General features: G+C 32.0%; 2 pseudogenes across 1 annotated transcript in view; both read left to right on the forward strand.

Annotated features, from left to right (window-relative positions):
- The window catches only part of LOC128289149 (protein TIC 214-like), a 6,170-nt pseudogene extending 539 nt beyond the window's left edge, over positions 1-5,631 (forward strand). Inside the window, exon 1 of the transcript XR_008278872.1 lies at positions 1-5,631. This exon is cut by the window's left edge and continues 539 nt beyond it. The product of XR_008278872.1 is annotated as a protein TIC 214-like (transcript).
- On the forward strand, positions 5,033-8,103 carry LOC128289150 (NAD(P)H-quinone oxidoreductase subunit H, chloroplastic-like; annotated as a pseudogene).
- The last annotated feature ends 1,897 nt before the right edge of the window (positions 8,104-10,000 follow it).

Here is a 10,000-nt window from a genome sequence, read left to right on the forward strand (position 1 = left end):
ACATCTATATGTTTCGATGCAACAACAATATGTTATTTGTAACAAGTAGTTTTGTTGGTTGGTTAATTGGTCATATTTTATTGATGAAATGGGTTGGGTTGGTATTAGTCTGGATACAACAAAATAATTTAATTAGGTCTAATGTACTTATTCGATCTAATAAGTATCTTGTATCAGAATTTAGAAATTCTATGGCTCGAATCTTTAGTATTCTGTTATTTATTACCTGTGTTTACTATTTAGGCAGAATACCGTCACCCATTCTAACTAAGAAACTGAAGGAATTTCCGAACCGGAAGAAGTGGGGAAAGTGAGGAAGAAAAAACATAGAAATAGAAACTATTTCGAGGGAGAAGGGCTAACCAGAAACAGGGGACCGAAGAAAATACTTCTTCTTCCCTTTTTCGGAGGAAGAGGTGGATCCGAGCAAAATCGACGAAACAGAAAAAGCTACGAGTGACTGGAAGAAAAAAAAAAATATAAAGGCGGAATTCCACTTTCGTTTTAAAGAGACATACTATAAAAAATAGACCGGTTTATGAAACTTCTTATCTGGATGGGAATCAAGAAAGTTCGAAGTTAGAAATATTAAAAAAAAAAGAAGATAAATATTTATTATGGATTGAAAAACCTCTTGTGACACTTCTTTTTGATTCTAAACGATGGAATCGACCTTTGCGATATATAAAAAATGACCGGGTTGAAAATGCTATAAAAAATGAAATGTCACAATATTTTTTTTATACATGTCAAAGTGATGGAAAAGAAAAAATATCTTTTACGTATCCACCCAGTTTAGCAACTTTTGGGGAAATGATACAAAAAAAAATATATTTTTTCACACCAGAAAAATGGTTTTCTGATGAATTGTATACTGATTGGAGTTTTATCAATGAACTAAAAAGAAGAAATTTGAGTAAGGAGTTTATAAAAAGAGTCGAATCTTTAGATAAGGAATCTTTTGATCTGGGCATACTTGAAAAAAGGACTCGATTCTCTAATAATGAAACTAAACGAGAATACTTGCCTAAACTATATGATCCTTTCTTGCATGGACCCTACCGCGGAAGAATCAAAAAATGGGGTTCCCCTTTAAGCATAAATCAAACTTATAAAAAAAAAAACACGGATCCATTTTGGATAAATAAGATTCATGCTCTACTTCTTACTACTGATTATCACGACCTTGAACAGACACTAGATACACTCAATATAAAATCATTAGCAACAGAAAAAGAACTCTCTTTATTGACATTGACAGAAGATGAACAGGGAAATATCGATTCCGAGGATCGAGTCAAAATTTTGAAATTTTTATTCAATATAGTTATAACTAATCCCAACAATCAAACAATTAGAAAAAAATCTATTGGAATAAAAGAAATAAGTAAAAAAGTTCCTCGATGGTCATACAAATTAATCGACGATTTAGAACAACAGGAGGGAGAAAACGAGGAAAATGTAACAGCAGAGCATGAAATTCGTTCAAGAAAATCCAAGCGCGTCGTGATTTTTACTAATAACCAGGCAAACGCCGATACTTATACTAATACCAAGGATGCTAATGATCCTGATCAAACAGACGAAGTGGCTTTGATACGCTATTCGCAACAATCGGATTTTCGGCGCGACATAATAAAGGGTTCCATGCGTGCCCAAAGGCGTAAAACAATTACTTGGGAGCTGTTTCAAGCAAATGTACATTCCCCCCTTTTTTTGGACAGAGTAGACAAACCACTCTTTTTTTCTTTTGATATTTCTGGACCGCTGAAACGAATATCTCGAAATTGGATATGTAAAAACAAAGAATCAAAATTTCTGATTATACAGAAAAAGATCGAGAAAAAAAGACGAGGCCAAAGAGAAAATACAAAGAGAAGAAAATGAGGATAGAAATAGCAGAAGCTTGGGATAGTCTTTTACTTGCTCAAGTAATAAGGGGCTCCGTGTTAATAACAATCAATTCTTAGAAAATATATTATATTACCTTCACTGATAATAGTTAAAAACATTGCCCGTATGTTATTATTTCAATTTCCTGAGTGGTCTGAGGATTTAACGGATTGGAATCGAAAATGCATGTTAAATGCACTTATAATGGTGTTCAATTATCCGAAACAGAATTTCCAAAAAACTGGTTAACAGACGGTATTCAGATAAAGATCCTATTTCCTTTTTGCCTGAAACCTTGGCACAGATTTAAACTACAACCCTCTCATAAAGATCCAATGAAAAAAAAGAAAGGTCAAAAGAATGATTTTTGCTTTTTAACAGTTTGGGGAATGGAAACTGAACTACCTTTCGGCTCTCCTCGAAAACGGCGTTCGTTTTTTGAGCCTATTTTTAAAGAACTAAAAAAAAAAATTAAAAAATGGAAAACGAAATGTTTTATAGCTTTAACAATTTTAAAAGAAAAAACTAAATTGTTTCGAAAAGCTTCAAAAGAAACAAAAAAATGTATCACTCAAAGCATTCTATTTCTAAAAGGAATAATAAAAGAACTTTCAAAAATAAATCCAATTCCATTTTTTGGGTTGAGAGAACCATATGAATTGGGCGAAACTAAAAAGGATTCGATAATCAGTAATAAGATGATTCACAAATCATCCCTTCAAATTCAATCTATGGCGTGGACAAATTATTCATTAACCGAAAAAAAAATAAAAGATCTGACTAAGAGAACAAACACAATCAAAATCAAATACAAAAATTCTAATTATAAAAGACAAGAAAAACGAATTTCTAACTCAGAAATAAATAGTAGTTCTAACAAAATAAGTTATCAGGATAAAATATTAGAATCATCAAAAAAATTTTGGCAAATAGTAAAAAGAAGAAATATTCGATTAATCCGGAAATTCTATTTTTTTATAAATTTTTTCATTGAAAAGATATACATGGATATTCTTCTATATATCATTAATATTCCAAGAACCAATACCCAACTTTTTCTTGAATCAACAAAAAAAATGATTGAGAACTTCATTCACAATAATGAAGCAAATCAAGAAAGAATTAATAAAACAACTAAAAATACAACTCATTTTATTTCAACTATAAAAACCTCACTTTCTTCACTTTCTAATATTAGTATTAGAAATAAAAATGAAAAAGCTTTTTGTGACTTATCCTCCCTCTCACAAGCATATGTATTTTACAAATTATCACAAACCCAAGTTATTAGTTTTTATAAATTCAAACCTATCCTTCAATATCATGGAACATCTCTTTTTCTTAAAAATGAAATAAAAGATTATTTTGAAGAACAGGAGTATCTCATTCCAGATTAAGACATCATTATGGGTTAAGACAGAAAATTGTTTGGCATTCTGGAATGAATGAATGGAAAAACTGGTTAAGGAGTCGTTATCAATACGATTTAGTTCAGAATAGATGGCTAAAATTAGGACCAGGACAATGGCGAAATAGAGTCAATCAACACTATCTGGCTCAAAATAAACATTTAACAAAATGGGATTCAGATGAAAAAGAAAGATTAATTCATTACGAAAAAAAAAATGATTTTCAAGCGAACTCATTACTAACTCAAGAATATAAACTGAATCAAGAACAAAAATATAAAAAATCTAATTTTAAAAAACACTATGGATATGATTTTTTATCATATAAATCTATTAATTATCAAGATAAGAGGGACCCGTATGCTTATGGATCACCATTCCAAGTAAATAAGAGGAAGAGAGTTCTTATCATTACAACATGGATAAACAAAATTTTTTGATACACTGAGGATATCCCCATCCATAATTATCTAGGAGAAGGCGATATCCTAGATGCTATAGAATTTTTCGCACAGAAAGTTTTTAATTGGAGAATTCTTGATTTTGTCTTAGAAATAAGGTCGATATTGAGTCCTGGGTCGATACCAGTACCAAGAGTAAGAAAAATATTAAGACTGTGGTTAAGAATTATCAAATAATTGATAAAATGGACCTTTTTTATTTCACAATTTATCAAGATCAAGAAAGCAACCCATCCAATAAAAAAGGAAGCCATTTTGATTGGATGGGACTGAATGAAGAAATACTAAGTCATCCTATACCGAATCTAGAACTTTGGTTCTTCCCAGAATTTGTGCTGCTATATAATGCATATAAGGTTAAACCATGGATCATACCAATAAAATTACTTCTTTTCAATTTTAATGGAAATAGGAACATTAATAAAAATATTATTGAAAATAAAAAAAGGGACTCCCTTATAGCACCAAACGAAAAACAAATTATTGGATTAGAGAATCGAAATCAAGAAGAAAAAGAACCCATAGGTGAAGGGGGTCTTGTATCAGATGCACAAAAACAAGGAAATTTTAAATCCGTTCTCTCAAACCAAGAAAAAGATGTTGAAGAAGATTATGATAAATCAGACAAAAAAAAACGTAGAAAGAAAAAGCAATACAAGAGCAACACGGAAGCAGAGCTTGATTTCTTCCTAAAAAGGTATTTGCGTTTTCAATTGAGATGGGATGATTCTTTAAATCAAAGAATAATCAATAATATCAAAGTATATTGCCTCCTGCTTAGACTGATAAATCCAAACGAAATTGTTATATCCTCTATTCAACGGGGAGAGATGAATCTGGATATTTTGATGATTCAGAAGGATTTAACTCTTAGAGAATTAATGAAAAAAGGAATATTGATTATCGATCCAGTTCGTCTGTCGGTAAAAAATGATGGACAATTTATTCTATATCAAACTATAAGTATTTTGTTGGTTCATAAAAATAAACACCAAATTAATCAAAGATACCAAGAAAAAAACTATATTGATAAAAATCATTTTTATGAATTTATTGCAAGACATCAAAAGATGACTGAAAATAAAGACAAAAATCATTATGATTTGTTTGTTCCTGAAAATATTTTATCCCCTAACCACCGGCGAGAATTGCGAATTCAATTTCTTTCAATTCAGGGATAAAATGGTATGCATAGAAATGCAGTATTTTTAAATAATGTAAAAACTGTGGTCAAGTTTTGACTAAAAACAAACATCTTGATAGTGATAAAAAGAAACTAATTAAATTAAAGTTCTTTCTTTGGCCCAATTATCGATTAGAAGATTTAGCTTGTATGAATCGATATTGGTTTAATACTAATAACGGCAGTCGTTTCAGTATGATAAGGATCCGTATGTATCCGCGTCTGAAAATTCGTTAATGGTACATTTTAATGGTACATTTTCCCCTATATTATGTATGTATCGTGACGGGTATATGAAAACAAATAGATGGTCACAAGGATTGTCTTACATTTTATTCTGATACACGATACTAATTTAATGACATACATATCAATTAGATCGACAAATGAATCAACAAAATCCTCTTATTTGAACTCTAAAATTTTCTCTTTTGTAGAAATCTCTCACTCTTTTGTATCCCTATACGAATCAAATCGAAACCCGGATTGATTAATTTTATTTGAAAAAAAAAATGATAAAGTTCATAACGAACTTAAAATCATCGTGTATATCAAAATGACTGGTATTATTATTACTGATCAGTAAAATTCACATTCAAAAAAAGGGGGAAATTTTTTGGTTTTATGGTAAAAAATTCATTCATCTCAGTTATTTTTCAAGAAAAAAAAGAAGAAAACAGGGGGTCTGCTGAATTTCAAATAGTTAGTTTCACCAATAAGATACGAAGACTTACTTCACATTTGGAATTGCACAAAAAAGACTATTTATCTCAGAGAGGTCTACGTAAAATTCTAGGAAAACGTCAACGACTGCTATCTTATTTATCAAAGACAAATAAAATACGTTATAAAGAATTAATTGGTGAGTTGGATATTCGGGAATCAAAAAATCGTTAATTTGCAAATTTTGAATTAGTCGATTTATTAGATTTTCATTTTGATGTACTTGTTTTCGTTTTCAACAATTCATGTAAGAATGAATCGAGGAAAAACTTATGAATCTATCAGCTACAGAAAAAGACCTTATGATAGTCAATATGGGGCCTCACCACCCATCAATGCATGGTGTTCTTCGTCTCATCGTTACTCTAGATGGTGAAGATGTTGTTGACTGTGAACCAATATTAGGTTATTTACACAGAGGAATGGAAAAAATTGCGGAAAACCGAACAATTATACAATATTTGCCTTATGTAACGCGTTGGGATTATTTAGCCACTATGTTCACGGAAGCAATAACCGTAAATGGACCAGAACAGTTGGGGAATATTCAAGTCCCTAAAAGGGCCAGCTATATCAGAGTAATTATGTTGGAGTTGAGTCGTATAGCTTCTCATCTATTATGGCTTGGACCTTTTATGGCAGATATTGGTGCACAGACCCCCTTTTTCTATATTTTCAGAGAAGAAATTAGTATATGATCTATTCGAAGCTGCCACCGGTATGAGAATGATGCATAATTATTTTCGTATCGGAGGAGTGGCGGCCGATCTACCTTACGGCTGGCTAGATAAATGTTTGGATTTCTGTGATTATTTTTTAACAGGAATTGTTGAATATCAAAAACTTATTACGCGAAATCCTATTTTTTTAGAACGAGTTGAAGGGATAGGCGTTATTGGTGGAGAAGAAGCAATAAATTGGGGTTTATCCGGCCCAATGCTACGAGCATCTGGAATCAAATGGGATCTTCGGAAAGTTGATCATTATGAGTGTTACGACGAATTTGATTGGGAAATCCAGTGGCAAAAAGAAGGAGATTCATTAGCTCGTTATTTAGTCCGAATCAGTGAAATGACGGAATCTATAAAAATAATTCAACAGGCCCTGGAAGGAATTCCGGGTGGTCCCTATGAGAATTTAGAAATCCGATGCTTTGATCGAGAAAGGGATCCAGAATGGAATGATTTTGAATATCGATTCATTAGTAAAAAACCTTCTCCCACATTTGAATTACCGAAACAAGAACTTTATGCGAGAATGGAAGCCCCAAAGGGAGAATTAGGAATTTTTCTGATAGGGGATCAAAGCGGTTTTCCTTGGAGATGGAAAATTCGCCCGCCAGGTTTTATCAATTTGCAAATTCTTCCTCAGTTAGTTAAAAGAATGAAATTGGCTGATATTATGACGATACTAGGTAGCATAGATATCATTATGGGAGAAGTGGATCGTTGAAATGATAATTTATACGACAGAAGTAGAAGATATCAATTCCTTTTACACATTGGAATCTTTAAAAGAGGTCTATGGGATCATATGGATGTTGGTCCCTATTTTGACTCTTGTATTGGGAATCACAATAGGTGTACTAGTAATTGTATGGTTAGAAGAAATATCTGCAGGAATACAACAACGTATTGGGCCTGAATATGCCGGTCCTTTGGGCATTCTTCAAGCGCTAGCAGATGGAACAAAACTGCTTTTCAAAGAAAATATTCTTCCATCTAGAGGCAATACTCGTTTATTTAGTATTGGACCGGCTATAGCAGTCATATCAATTTTACTAAGTTTTTCAGTAATTCCTTTTAGCTCTCGCCTTATTTTAGCCGATCTCAATATCGGTATTTTTTTATGGATTGCCATTTCAAGTATTGCTCCCGTTGGACTTCTTATGTCAGGATACGGATCAAATAATAAATATTCCTTTTTAGGTGGTCTGCGAGCTGCTGCTCAATCGATTAGTTATGAAATACCATTAACTCTATGTGTTTTATCAATATCTCTACGTGCGATTCGTTGAACTAGAAACTTTTATTTTACCTATTCCTTTCGTTCTAGAAAATAAGTTGAGTTGATAAACTAAATTAGATAGTTATATATGAGTGAAAGAAAGCAGCTTATAAATTCGCAGTAAATTAAACAAAAAAATAGAATCTCATTTCCTATGTACAAAAGTTAAGTGGAAGAAAACGTAAGCGGAAGAAGTCTTTACCCCAAGACGGGTTGATTAGTCAATCTAGCTTGAAGCGGGCTCAAAAGATCAACCGTATAGAGTTTTCGCTATCCTTTGTATGGATTCCCATACATGTATTGCTAAACAAACGGGGGATTGAACAAAAAACGAGTGGATGGTTAGGAACACCAAAATACATAAAGGATTGGTAATGGAGATTATGTAAATTATATAAAAAGAGACTTCTGGATAACATAAAAAGAATACTAATTGGGGCTTTAAATTCGTAGAAATGACTAGGCAGTACTCCCCATGATTCCGGTCCAGAGTATCCTCCTATCTGCCGATTAAAGTAATGACTATCAGGAACGAAATAATCCTTTACTATTTTTTAGTTTAAGCCCCATTCGTGGTTTTATCAGATCCGAAAGCAGAATAGGAACGAAAAAGAAACAATAAAGAATAAAAAAGAAATCTTTTTTTTTATTCTTTCTTTCATAGATATAGAGAGATCTAATCCGTGTCATGATTTATGAGCTAATGGAATGTTTCATTTTTTCGTAATGAAAACAATGGGTTGAAATATCTATTGATATTCTACAAGAAGTATTTTATTGAAGGCTTAAGTTATTACTCAACAAATAAAATTGAAATTATGAATGGGCGAGATCAATTCAGAAGCACTTTTTTATTCTTCAGAATATAGCAGACGGAATTCCATTGGTATAATTTTGGACCTTCCAATCTATTTTTCTCTATCTATTCTACAACCATACGAAGATAAATAATACTGATTCGGTCCTAAATTTATTTGTGACCACGAGGAGCCGTATGAGGTGAAAATCTCATGTACGGTTTTGGACTAGCGATGTAAACAGTGATGTTATCATCGACTATAATTATCTAACAGTTCAAGTACAGTTGATATAGTTGAGGCGCAATCAAAAATATGGTTTTGGGGATGGAATTTGTGGCGTCAGCCAATAGGGTTTATCGTTTTTCTAATTTCTTCTCTAGCGGAATGCGAGAGATTACCTTTTGATTTACCAGAAGCGGAGGAAGAATTAGTAGCAGGGTATCAAACCGAATATTCAGGTATCAAATTTGGTTTATTTTACGTTGCTTCCTATCTAAATCTATTACTTTCTTCGTTATTTGTAACAGTTCTTTACTTGGGGGGTTGGAATATTTCCATTCCGTACGTATTCGCCCCTGAGCTATTTGAAATAAATAAAATAAATGGAATCATTGGAACGACAATTGGTATCTTTATTACATTAGCTAAAACTTATTTGTTTTTGTTTATTTCTATCGCAACACGATGGACTTTACCTAGGTTAAGAATGGACCAATTATTAAATCTCGGGTGGAAATTTCTTTTACCCATTTCTCGGTAATCTATTATTAACAACTTCTTTTCCAACTTCTTTCACTGTAAAGAAAAAAAGAATCTGAGATTCTGATGCTTGGTTCAAACAAGAGAAAGAAACAAACATAAAATTATTCATAGATATTCACGATATATTCCTATGGTAACTGGGTTCATGAATTATGGCCACCAAACAGTCCGAGCAGCAAGGTACATTGGTCAAGGTTTCGCAGTTACCTTATCCCACAAAATCGTTTACCGTAACTATTCAATATCCTTATGAAAATTAATCCATCAGAGCGTTTCCGCGGACGAATCCATTTGAATTTGATAAATGGCATTGTAGTAGTATGTGTGTTATGCCCTATAGATCTACCCGTTGTTGATTGGAAATTTGAAACGGATATTCGATAATTGACGATTATACAATTCGAAACAATTTTGAATTCAATTCAAAGAAAAACTCAATAAAAGTAAACCTCCTGTTCTATTAAAGTAAAGAGAATTTACCATTCATTCTTTTAAGGTTCCGTTTTGGGTTTAAGTTAAAAGAATGTTTGGTTTTCGAATTAAAAAATGAATGAGGCCTTTGGTCAATAAATAAAAATTCAATTACAAATTAACAGGTTGATAAATTTTCGGATTCTTTTTGTTGAAAATTAAAATATATTTAATATATTCATAATTATTTCGAAATATATAGTTTCAAAAAACAAAATACCCTTTTCTTTTGAACAAAAAGAATCAAAAACGAAACTATCAATAATTGTAGCTTAGAGCAATTCACGCCCT

The sequence above is a fragment of the Gossypium arboreum genome, unplaced genomic scaffold, assembly GCF_025698485.1.
Source record: "Gossypium arboreum isolate Shixiya-1 unplaced genomic scaffold, ASM2569848v2 Contig00521, whole genome shotgun sequence".
Classification (NCBI taxonomy): Eukaryota; Viridiplantae; Streptophyta; class Magnoliopsida; order Malvales; family Malvaceae; genus Gossypium; species Gossypium arboreum.